Raw genomic sequence first — 12,377 nt, 5'->3', positions numbered from 1 at the left:
GTATATCTTGGAGCAATTCTGTGCTGCTCATGTCTTCTTGGGTTTCTAAATGCTTCTTGCATTTAGATATCCATTTATTTTTCATACTAAATTTTATTATATTTTGTATTATTGTGTGTGTATGATACATGTGCATGAGTGTGGACATGAACGCATATGTGAATGTCAGAGAGCCACTTTGAGGAGTTGATTGTTTCTTCTACTATGAGGTCTAGGGACTGGACTCAGCTCATTAGATATGCACAGCAATTTTTTTTAGCACTGGATATACATTTTTCTCTAGGTTTTAAATGGCCTTCTGTTTTAATTTCATAAAAAAGTCTATGCCTTTAGACTAAACTCAGATCCTTCTACCACATGTATTCTTAGATTTGGTCTATTAAAGGTACCCAAGAGTTCTGGAAAATTTCAGTCATGTTCATGGATATCTATATATCTACATCTATTTATCTATATATCTCTATATATAGACATTTATATTCATATATATATACGTGGGGGGGTCTGAATTTTTTCTGGTCTTAACTTTTTTTTTATTGAATACAGGGTTTCTTTGTAGCTTTCGTGCCTGTACCGGAACTAGCTTTTGTATACCAGGCTGGCCTTGAACTCACATAGGTCTTCCTGCCTCTGCTTCTGGAGTGCTGGGATTAAAGGCGTGTGCCACTACTGCCTGGCTTTGGTCTTAAAATCTATTCCTCTACTTGGTGCTGTCTGTTCATGACATTTTGCACTGTTTATTATTTTTTAAATGGTTGGTTTTGTCATTATCATCAACATCATTATTGATTGGTTTTGTCATTCCCAGCACTTCTTGTTTGATTTGTTATCAGTGCCAATTTCCTTGTGGATATCCTTACATCTTTAAATTTTTTCTTCACATTGGAAATTATTTCATAGGCCTTTCTAACTTTTTTACCTAGGCCCTTACTTCATTCACCCCTTATCTCTTTTTCTTTTATATCAGCTACTTCATCATCTTTGGGTTCTGGTATTGAGTTGTGACTTATGGAAGTGTCAGAGTAGATGATTTTTTCCTAATTTTTTGCTTCTTTCTTTGTTTTGAGAGTCTGTTGGGATAGGCATGTCTTTTGGGTTTATTTTTCTCCTTTCATCATTTTGTTTGCTTTATTTTAGGTAAGCCTTCCTGGAGGGTTGTCCTCATATGAATTTATGTCCCCTATTATTTAGGAAGAGGAGCTGACTGCAGCAGCAGATACAATGATTTTTGCAGTGGTCTACGTATTACCTGGCTGTAAAATATATTTGTGTCCCAAGCATTATTCATAGTGACACCAGGATATTGATCGGGGAAATATATAGCTTCTAGATTTTAGGACTAGGCCTATTAAGCTACTGCGGCAAGTAATAATTAAGTGGTAAAATGAGGATAGAATGGCAAAGAGGAAAAGGAGGAATAAAGTATGAATGGGACAGAAAGTCTGTGTGAGCAGCACAATGACTAATAGAGAAGCTACCAAAGAGTGGGGGCAGAAAGGAGAGCCAGAAGAGTCTATTTATACACAATGAAGAACACGTGTATAAATACAATGAAGTCAACTATATTATAACACCAGTCAGTGTTTCTTCCTGGTGGGGACAGATGTGCTTTCTTTTGTCCCTGTTCTGCCTTTTGTAGCAATCTCTGCAGGTTGGGGAGGGCTGCTGGTCTCAGGAATTCAAAGAAATAAAATCGATATGGCCTTTCTACTGAAAGCGATCTCTGTGTGAGCAGCTTTTTCTTCCAGAATACTCTCCAGTCTGAGACTGCCCTGACGGCTCACTCCAACTTCTCCGGTTCTGAGAATGGCTGTTTCCAAGCAAGGCTTCCTATGACTGAGGCGCTGGGTGTGGGAGAGGTCTACCCATCTGTGTTTACCTTCGTTGCTGGGCGTCTTCTTCCTGGCTCCTGATTTCCTTGTGCTGATTAGGGAGACTTTGAGCACCCTGCCTACCTTCCATGCTTCTGCGTGCCCAGACAGTGACCCAGGTGTTTCCTTTCCGACTGTTCTCTCCAGAGCAAGGGTGGCAACTCAGCCTGAGCCTAGCTTGTGGAACTTCTACCTCTATCTTCACAGCTTGCACGGTCCTCACATCTCTCCCCAGGGTGTCTCTAGACCCTAGTTGTGTCTCACAACCAGGTTAGTCTCTCCAGCTCACTATTCTTGTGGCCAGTATCCAGGAGGGGAAAGGACCTCTCTGGAAGCCACACCTGATTCAGGCTCAGTGCAGGAATTAGCCTGGCGCAACTGAGTGCCAGCTGGTAGTCACTCCTGGCTGCTTCTCTGTGGAGAAGGCTTTGCCTGGGCTGATATCTTTTTTCTTTAGCTCTTTCTCTCCAAAGAATAGTCTATTGCACAATGCCTCTTTGCTTTCTTTCGCTATGTCACAGAGAAGTAACTTCTAATCTACCGTCTTACCTGGAAATCCAAGAGTTAATATAAAATATGTGAAAATAAATAAATAAACTAATAGAAAAAGTTTCTTTAATTGGTAGCAAATGTTGAATTACATGGATAGCAAAGAATTGTTTAAAAATGAACCTTGTTATGACTGATTTTCAAAGGTAGATTTGTAAATGTCTGTCTATCCATCTATCCATCTGTCTATCTATCTATCTATCTATCTATCTATCATCTATCTATCTATCTATCTGCCTATTTGTGTATGACTGGGTAAAAGTTTCATAGATGAGAATATGTCATTGAAAAAGCTTAAGAGGCCCAGCTGTAACTGAGACACATAGACGTTCCAGTTTTCATTTTGAATATTATTCCTATCATTTAAAGAGTGGGTGCAGTTGTCTACATTCTCATCAGAGTGTGCACCTGTCCCCCTTCCCCCATGCTGTCACCACTGTTAGTTGTCATTGTTGTCTTGGTTACAGCCATTCTGACTGGCGTGAGATGGAATCTCAGTGTGGTTTGGATTTGCACTTCCCTAATGTCCGAGGGTTTCATATTTTCTCAGATGTTAACTGGTCTTTTGTGCTGCTTCTGTGAAGAACTGCCCGTTCAAATCATTTACCCATTTGCAGATTGGGTGATTTAGGTTTTGGATGTTTAAGTTTTTGAAGCTCTTTATATATTTTTAGTTATTAACTACCCATCCTATGGATGATTGGCAAAGATTTTTCTCTGACTGGGAAAGTTTTTTTCTCACGTGGTCCAATGTTTCCTTTGGGTTTTTTTTTTTTTTTTGAGTTTTAATTTCATACAGTCTCATTTGTAAATTCTCGTTGTCATTTCCTGAGCATTTAGTGTCCTTTTCAGAAAGCCTTGCCTGTCTGTGTCTCTCTCAAAGTAGTTCCCTTATGTTTTGTTCTGGAAGTGTTCAAGGTTTCCTGTCATATGCTAATAATATAAATTCCATCCAACTGGTGTTTTCTTGTAAAGTGTGAGAGACAGGGATGTGTTTTCTTTCTTCTACATGTGGAGACTCAGTTTTCTCAGCACTGGTGGGTGAAAAGCACTGGTTTTAACGTGATGAGTATTTCTAGCACTATTGTTCAAAACATAGCTATGTGGGTTGGCTCTGGGTTCCTGGTTCTCGTCCATTGCCCTGCCGACCAGGTGGGTTTTGGCTACTATGGCTCTGTAGTTAAAACTAAAATGAAGTATTTCTCTGTCTCCAACATTTCTCATTCCACTTTGTATTGTTTGTGTGTTTAAAGAACATATGACCCAATAAGTTCCATGATTGCTCTGCTTCTGTGGAGAAGGCACTGAGTGCAAATGGAGACTCCTCTTTCGTTCCCAGCTGTTCAGACCTGAATAATCACACAAAACCATATTAATTGCAACACTGTTTGGCCAACAGTTTAGGCAAATTCCTAGCTCGTTTTTATATCTTAAATGAGCCCATTTCTATTCATCTGTGTATCACCACAAGGCTGTGGCATTACCTCATTTTCTACATGTCTTGTTTGCTCAGTTCATGGCTGGCATCTTTTTCCTTCGGCAGCTACAGGCCATCTTTTTGACTCTGCCTACTCTCTCTACATATCTCTTCCAGCCTGGTTATATTCTGCTTGACATAGGCCAAAGCAGCATCTTTATTAACCAATGGCAATAAAACATATTCACAGCATACAGAGGAGAATCCTACATTATCTCCTTCAAGATTTTGGTCCTTCCGGATTTCTGCTTCACAGAAGGAACCATCAGACATTCTGCAGGACACAGAAGAAAGCAACTGGTGAATTTTGCCTTTACAAGCCAGAACACATCTTCAAATTTCCTGTTTCACTGAAAAGTGTGCCAGATATTATGGGTTTGTAGACTGAAGATGGATGCTCCAACATTACAAAAGAACTTTGGGTGACTCTTCCCACAGTGAGATTTCTCTGACAGCTCTAGAGCTTTGAAAGTTGCTTACAATACACTTCCTATTTACATGGGTAATATTATATATTTCTGGAATCTTTGATGGAGTTGAAGACAAATAGTTTAGTTTTCCTTACTTATAATAAAGTATAATTTGGATATAAAACTTTAGACAAAAAGATAGGATATTATTTTCTTTAATTTGCTAAATGTAAATGGACTAAATATTGTAAGTGTAATTCTTGCTTGATACCTGTTTTGTTATATATAATTTTACTATGTTAAAGTTAAAAACCTTCCTTTTTATTTAAACAGAAAAGGAGAGATGATGTGGGATTCCCCCTCTGTACTCTATGAATATATATTACTACCATTGGTTAATGAAGAATCAGCTTTGGCCTATGGCAAGGCAGAATAGACCTAGGCAGGAAATCCAAACAGAGATAAAGAGAGAGAGTAGGTGAAGTGAAGAGATGCCATGTGCCATGTAGCTGCTGAGCCATGTAGCAGCTCAAGAAGCAAGAGGTAACAAACCATGAGCCTTGCAGTAAATTATAAATTAATAGAAATGGGTTAATTTCAGATGTAAGAGTTAGTTAATAAGAAGCCTGAGCTAATAGGCCAAACAGTGTTCTAATTAATATAGTCTCTGTATGATTATTCAGGTCCAGGCAGCTGTGAATGAAAGCACAGTCTCCTTTTACAATTGAAACTTTTCTTGATGACATGGAATCTGTAGGTTGCTTATGATAATATGCTCATTTTTATGGGACACAGATGTCTTCGACAGCAAGATAACCCTGAGGGCACTGCCAAATCACCACGTTTGTCATGATAGTCATCTCCCACTTCTAAATAATGGGGAATATAAACCCAAGTGAAAGCAACAGTCGATAAAGATTTACATAAGATAAAACAAGTGAGGAAAAGGGAAAAATAAAAACTGAAGGACACACATATCCCCAAAGTTGCTCAAAACAGAAGAGAGAAACACAAAACTTGGGGAAAAGCAATCCACTCTGATACTCCCTTAGGCTCACAACTCAATACCAGAACCCAAAGATAACGAGGTAGCTGATACATCAGAGAAAGGGGTAAGAGGTGAATGAAAGAGATGAATGAAGTAGGCATCTAAGTAAGAAAGTTGTGAAGGTGTAGGAGATAGTCAACCATCTGGAGGAAAATTTAAAGATGTGTGTGTGTGTGTGTGTGTGTGTGTGTGTGAATATCAGTAAAGAAGTTGACATTGCCTGTGTCTGTGACTCAAAACATTAAATATAACAGAAGTGTTGGGAATGAAAGAGCCAATAATTGATGATGATGATGAGAATGAAATCAGTCATCATAAACAAACAACCCTCTCCCAAAACCAGTCATTAGAAAGTGTCATGAATAGACAATACCAAGCATACAAATAGATTTCAAGATGGGGAGAAAGGTTAAGACAATAGTAAATTTTAATATGAGTCTAGATTTTAAAAGATTACTTCATTCATGTCTTCAGTGACCCACTGGCCACCTCATTGTACATCAATTAATATACATTTATTTATATAGTGTCATTTATTATTTATTTTCCATGTTAGTCTGATAGGATGTGATAAGATATGGGAAGTTATATTTACTTTTGTATTTGTTAAGACTCACTTTATGGATTTTAATTTGATCTATTTTAAATAAAATTGTATTGTTGTTGAAAGAATATTTGTTCCATTGAATATTGTTCAGTTGAATAATCTATAGATATACTAAGAGAAGCTTCCTGCAGGTAGGCTGCTCCAACACCCCCACCCCATCAACTGGACCCTGTAAGCTTCAAGTCCCACTCAGCCCCCAAACCCTCCTATCCCCCCTGCGACTTCAGATGAACTCTGAAGCACAGGCTGCAACTGCACAGAGAGGACCAAGAGGTGAGTGATCACCCACACGGAAGGGCACCCCATTCTCTAGGTCCATGGTAAGGGGCAAAACCCTGGGCTTCTCCCTCATCTGCCTCAGATTCTTAAGCCAGCCAGCAGGCAAACTTCCTGCAGGTAGGCTCCTCTAATCCCCACCCCATCAATAGGATTCTGGAAGCTGCAAGTCCCACTCTGCCTCCAAACCCTCTTATCCCCCACAGATTCAGAGGAACTCTGGAGCACAGACTGTGCACAGAGAGAATAAAAAGAGAAACTCTGAAGGACAGGTTGCAACTGCACAGAGCAAACCAAGGGAATGGACCAAGAGAGTGGGCCAAGACAGACCTCAGTGGCTCCCTGAGTCACAGACAGCGACAGTACAAAACAGACCAAGAACAAAAGACACAGACAACGACTGCAAGGATTGGACCAAGAGTCAAAGACACTGCCAGAACCAACTGGAGGAAGAGATTGTTAGGCACCAATGCAAGAATTCATTCAAAAACCTAAAAAGCAACATGATAAATCCAGAACCCAGTGGTCATACAACAGGAAGAGTTGAAATCGTATCCCAGAAGAAGCAGAAGAAAACTATTTTAAATGTAACTGTATGAGAATGATAGAGACCTTTAAAGATTACATGAAAAATTCCCTTAAAGAAATGGAGGAAAAGACAAACAAAAAATTGGAAGAAATCAATAAATCTTTTAAAGAAACCTAAGAAAACCAAGAAAAAACAAACAGGTGAAGGAAACAGTTCAAACAGTTCAAGACTTGAAAACTGAAATAGAGGCAATAAAGAAAACACAAACCAAGGAAATTCTAGAAATGGAAAATTTGTGTAAATGAACAGGAACTATAGATGCAAGCATAACCAGCATAACCAACACAATACAAGAGATAGAAGAGAGAATTTCAGGTGCTAAAGATACTATTGAGGAAATAAATTCATTGGTCAAAGAAAATGTTAAATCCAACAAATTCTTAACACAAACCTCCAGGAAGTCTAGGACACCATGGAAAGACCAAACATAAGAATAATAGGGATAGAAGGAAAAGAACTCCAGCTTAAAGGCACAAAAAATGTATGCAACAAAACCATAGAAGAAAACTTCCCCAACCTAAAGAAGGATATCCCTATGTAGGTGCAAGAAGCTTACAGAACACCAAATAGATTGGACCAAAAAAAGTTCCTCACCATATAATAATTGAAATGTAAAACATGCAGAATAAAGAAAGAATATTAAGAGCTGCAAAGGAAAAGGACTGAGTTATGTATAAAGGCAGACCTGTGAAAGTCAGAATTCTCAATGGAATCCATGAACCAGAATGTCCATACAGATGTGCTGCAGACACTAAGAGACCATGATGCAAGCCCAGACTACCATACTCAGCAAAGATTTCAATCACCATTGATGGAGAAAGCAAGGTATTCCATGACAAAACCAGATTTAAACAATACCTATCTACAAAATCAGCCCTACAGAAAGTAGTAGAAGGAAAACTCCAACCCAAGGAAGCTAATCCCACCCACCAAAACACAGACAACAGTTAATTTCCCACCGGCAAACCCCAAAGAAGGGAAGCATACAAACACTACCACTGAAAAATAACAGGAATTAACAATCACTGGTCATTAATATCTTTTAATATCAATGGACTCAATTCACCTATAAAAAGACATAAGTTGCATAGTTGGGACAGACTGTGGGGCCACTGGCAGTGAAACCAGGATTTACCCCTACTGCTTGTGCTGGCTTTTGGGAACCCATTCTCTTCGGATGGATAGCTGGCTCAGTCTAGATATAGTAGGGAGGCCCTTGGTCTTTTTTTTTAAAGCCATGTGCCTTACCCTCTCTGAGGAGTGGAAGGGAGGTGGGGGGAAGGTGGAGGGAATGGAAGAGGGGAGGGATTTTAGAGTTCTCCATCCTGCAAACAGAAAATTGCATGGCAGAGAAGCCATCAGGGAGTTCACACTGCCTACTACCCCCCTGGATAGGGACTATCAGTTTCTGAAGGGATGGATCTCCTTACCAAAGAGAGCAGATGCACTAAACACGGAGCCTTCACTGACGGAACCTCCTGCGCCTGAGTTTCTTAGTGTCCCTCCATCCAACCCCCTAGGGGCTGTGTCCGTGTCTGGTAATATGTCACTGTTGATGGCACTTGGGCCCCACCCTCTGAAGTGTACAGGTCCAAATTTGTCAACCAAGAATTGACAAATACCTCCTTTTCCAGTTAATTTAAGGCTGGTGATGATTGCGAGCTTCTATGGCTATGCTTGATGGACAGTGTACCTGTGAACCAGAGCCACCTGGCTTGGCCTGCGGAAGAGTCTCAGCTCCACTTGTCTGTCAGGGAGCTGGAAGAACTGGGCCCTCAGTTTTTCTGTTTACCCTGATTTCTCTAGACTCTTCAGATTATCCAGTTATCTCTGTTACCTTTCCTTGCTTTTTTCTCATTTTATTCTTGCCTTTTCTCACTCCCAGTATCACGTGGAGGTAACTTCCTGTTGGCTGTCTTGAATGCTCCTTCACCAGTTTCCCATTCTAACTCACCCATGGGGTAGAAAATGGTAGAGGTATTTTCAAGCTATGGGGGGATGCTCCAAAAATGAGATGGGACCAAAATTGAGCTCCTTTTCTGGGCCAGGGCACTGGCTAGGGAATATTCTTGTTATAGACAATTCACAAATACAAAAAAATCAAAATATTAGAGTCTGGCAGCTAGTGGATTGGAAGAGGAACATGGCTCTCTACTGACAAATCCTTCTTGAGTGCTCATGATGTTGGTATATATGGCATAGAATTAAGGAGGAATATCTCTAGTCAATGTTCTGTTGCTCTGACAAAGTACCTGGAACTAGGTTGTTTACGAGAAGTAGTATTTTGCTTAGTTCACGGTTCTTGAGGGTGGGAGGCTCAGGAGGATGACCCCACCTGGTGACAGCATCCACAGGATGGAGGACATCACATGATGAGACAGAGCAAACTAACCAGAGGGACTTTGCTATTTTAAAAAGCCAGTCCTATAATAACTCTTCAATACAGAAGTTCACAAAGGCAGAGTTCTGCTGACCTCCTGACCCCTGACCTCATAAGGTCCCACCTTTCAAAATTGCTACATTTGGTGCCGAATTTCAAACATATGGGGTTTGGGCCACCGAGACTATAGAAGAGGAGGAAATAAAATACATTTAGACTAAAAAATAAAATATTTAAACAGATAGAGTCATGGGACAAATGGAAGACGATGCGTCAGTGGAGTAAGGAAAGAAGTGAACAAGATAGGGGCAGGAAGGCTGTATCCAAGATCGGGTGAGGACAGCTGGTGGGAAGCAACCTGCCTGAAGTAAGCTGAGAGTTTGGTGATAGCTCCATTACCAGGATATTCGGGTTAGCAAAGGAGGAATGATGAAATTTTACGTGGCCCTGGGTCGAGGCCTTATAGTGCTTACCAACATCATGACCGTATCAGGAAAGTAAGATGTCAATGACATGCGATGGAAGATAGAATGAGGAAGGCACTGGATAATTTAGAAAATGTATTCTTAGATATTTAGATTCTAGAAACTGAGCCTGGCCAAAGAGACACAGTCCATATCAAGAGTTCATCTGGAGAATACTCACATCAATGATCTCAGTTGAAGTTGTGAAGTAACATCGGTAGCGAGCTTTTGTAATGAAATCAAGGGCCTATACCTATAGATTCCGGGGTGGGGGAGGGAAGCTAGACTTGTTACAACTATTTACCATGTGATTTTAATGTGTGATTGGCTGGACAAGTTGATCAAAAGGGAACAAGGAAGGTTCCAGAATATATGAATTAGGTCCCTGTTTTTCTAATCTGGATATGGAACAGCAGCATCACCTGGCTGTTTAAACAGTTTGCTTATGTTCCATGGAAAGATTTTCTAGTTAATCAGACATAGGGTGAAATCCCAATACTGGCATGTCTCCCTGGCTTCTGGGTAATACTGATTCAGTGGGTCTAGCGATTTTAAGTGGCAGTGGGCCAGGAAACCTTGGAGGAGTGAGGATTTGTGCCATGGCAGTAGTCTTGGGTTCCTAGCACAAGGTTTCTGCTCAATCCCTGTTGTCCTGAGTGACGGAGTAGGGGTGATGTAGGGGTGATGCTGATGTTATCCACAGTAAACCCCGCTCAGACGAGCTGAAATTTAGGATGACGTGATAAGAGATCACTTCTAGACCCATCGCATATACCCAGCAGGAAGAGGGAAGTCTGGGGACTGAGTTAATCAACAATAGCCAGTGATTCAGTGCCTTGCTTTTGCCCATCCAAGAGTCCATTGAGATGTTATATGCAAGGCTTAGAGGGCTTTCAGGTTCGTGAACTCACCCCGTTAGAGTGTAAGCAGCATCTCGTGTTGAAGTTCTAGCGAGAGGAAGACATACAATCTTGTGGGATATTTGATCACATTGTGAAGATTTGTCACTGTTTTACCTGACCTGCTGAATGATCAATACCTAGGTGACAGAGGACAGGCACAACTTCCAGGGAGAGAGGAACTCAGGGGGAAGAATGGGAAAGGCAGAGATTTGCCAGCCAGACTTGGAGAAAGTGGGATGTACAATATGGAGGAGAGATAATGAGCTATGTGGCAGAATATAGATTAATACAAATGGTTAGTTTGAGCTATAAGAGCTAGTTGGGAATAAGCCTAAACTAAGGCCAAGCTTCCATAATTAATAATAAGCCTCCGTGCCATTATTTGGGAGCTGGTGGTCCTAAGAAAGTCCAACTATGATTAAGAGACACATCATCCATCCCTTTGGCCATCAGACTGTTACTTACAAAATTAGCATGCTCGAAACTAGTGTTCAATGAGTGACACAGAAGGCCGTACTCAGAGAAAGAAAGCACTCAGGGAAGAGAACTCTGCAGGTCTAGAATGGGTTGGGATCTTACATTCCACAAAACCTCAATGACTCTCAAAAATGGGGGATCTTAAAATCCCAGTTTTCCTAGGCTAGGACTTAATAAAGACTATTTCTGTAACAACAACACTAAAACAAGCAAAAACCCAGAGACAATGGAGGCAGAGCTGGGCCCAGGTTCTCTTCTCCCGATAAAAGCCAGTTAACCTGTCTCATGGCTAACGATACCCATGCTCTAGCCTTTTCCTCGTGGCTTGCCTATAACTCAAGGTGACTGCAAGCAATGGTGGAGAGAAAATTAGATTTCTTCCTCCTCATAATTTGGTCAAGCTCTAAGTAAACTTTTTCTTACCAATTCCTAAGCCCCAACTTGTATAGAACACAGGGAAACTGAGGCAGAGGGTTTATGGAGAGAAGTGCTGGGTACCAGGAGGATGGTGGTGCATCTCATCTCCATGTGAACATGTTCTTGGAACTATTCTGAGCTTCGCAGCCTATACCTCTTCGTCTGGTTGTTTGTTCAAATCTTTATAGCAAGCTGACGGTAGCAACAGTATCACAAGGAATGAACAGAATGAAAAAAGTCATTGTAATCTCCAATTTGTAGTGGAGCTGGACAGAAGCTGGGGTAATTTGGGAACACACTGCTCATGGTTACATTCCAAAATGTAGGGTGGAGCAGACTTGGGGGGATCAAGATTTTATCCTCTGGGTAGTGAATAAACTGTGGGACTCCCAGTGGGTGTCATGAAAAATTAGAGGATTGCTTGGCATTAAAATCCCCACACATCTGGTGTTCAGTATGAATAGGAAAATAGGATTTTTACTGTGTTATTTTGTTTTGTTTTTTAATTTTCAGCACAGGAAATTTTAGGGTTGAACTCCCTGGGGAAGCTCTTGGTTTGATTGATGTTGTGGCAACCCTTACAACACTAGTTACAATTAGTGCTATGGTCCTGAACCTTGTTTTCCAAACTGGGGTCCTCAGGTCAGCATTGTGGGCATCGTCTGCTACTTGTTAAGAATGTAGAAGGCCAAAGCTGGGAAGTGACTCAGTGGTAAGACTGTAAGTTCTATTTAAGCATGAGAAGCTGAGCCTGAATCCCCAGCTTTTAAGGAAAAGCCAAGCATGGCTCTGCAAACCTATAAACACAGCACTAGGGGATGGAGACAGGTGGATCCTGTGAGCTTACTCGACAGTAAAAACCTAGCTGAAACGGTGAGTTCAGGTTCAGTGAGACCCTGTCTCAAGTCAA

The sequence above is a fragment of the Arvicola amphibius genome, chromosome 6, assembly GCF_903992535.2.
Source record: "Arvicola amphibius chromosome 6, mArvAmp1.2, whole genome shotgun sequence".
Classification (NCBI taxonomy): Eukaryota; Metazoa; Chordata; class Mammalia; order Rodentia; family Cricetidae; genus Arvicola; species Arvicola amphibius.
The sequence above is the reverse complement of the archived record's forward strand: the minus strand, read 5'-3'. Positions refer to the sequence as shown.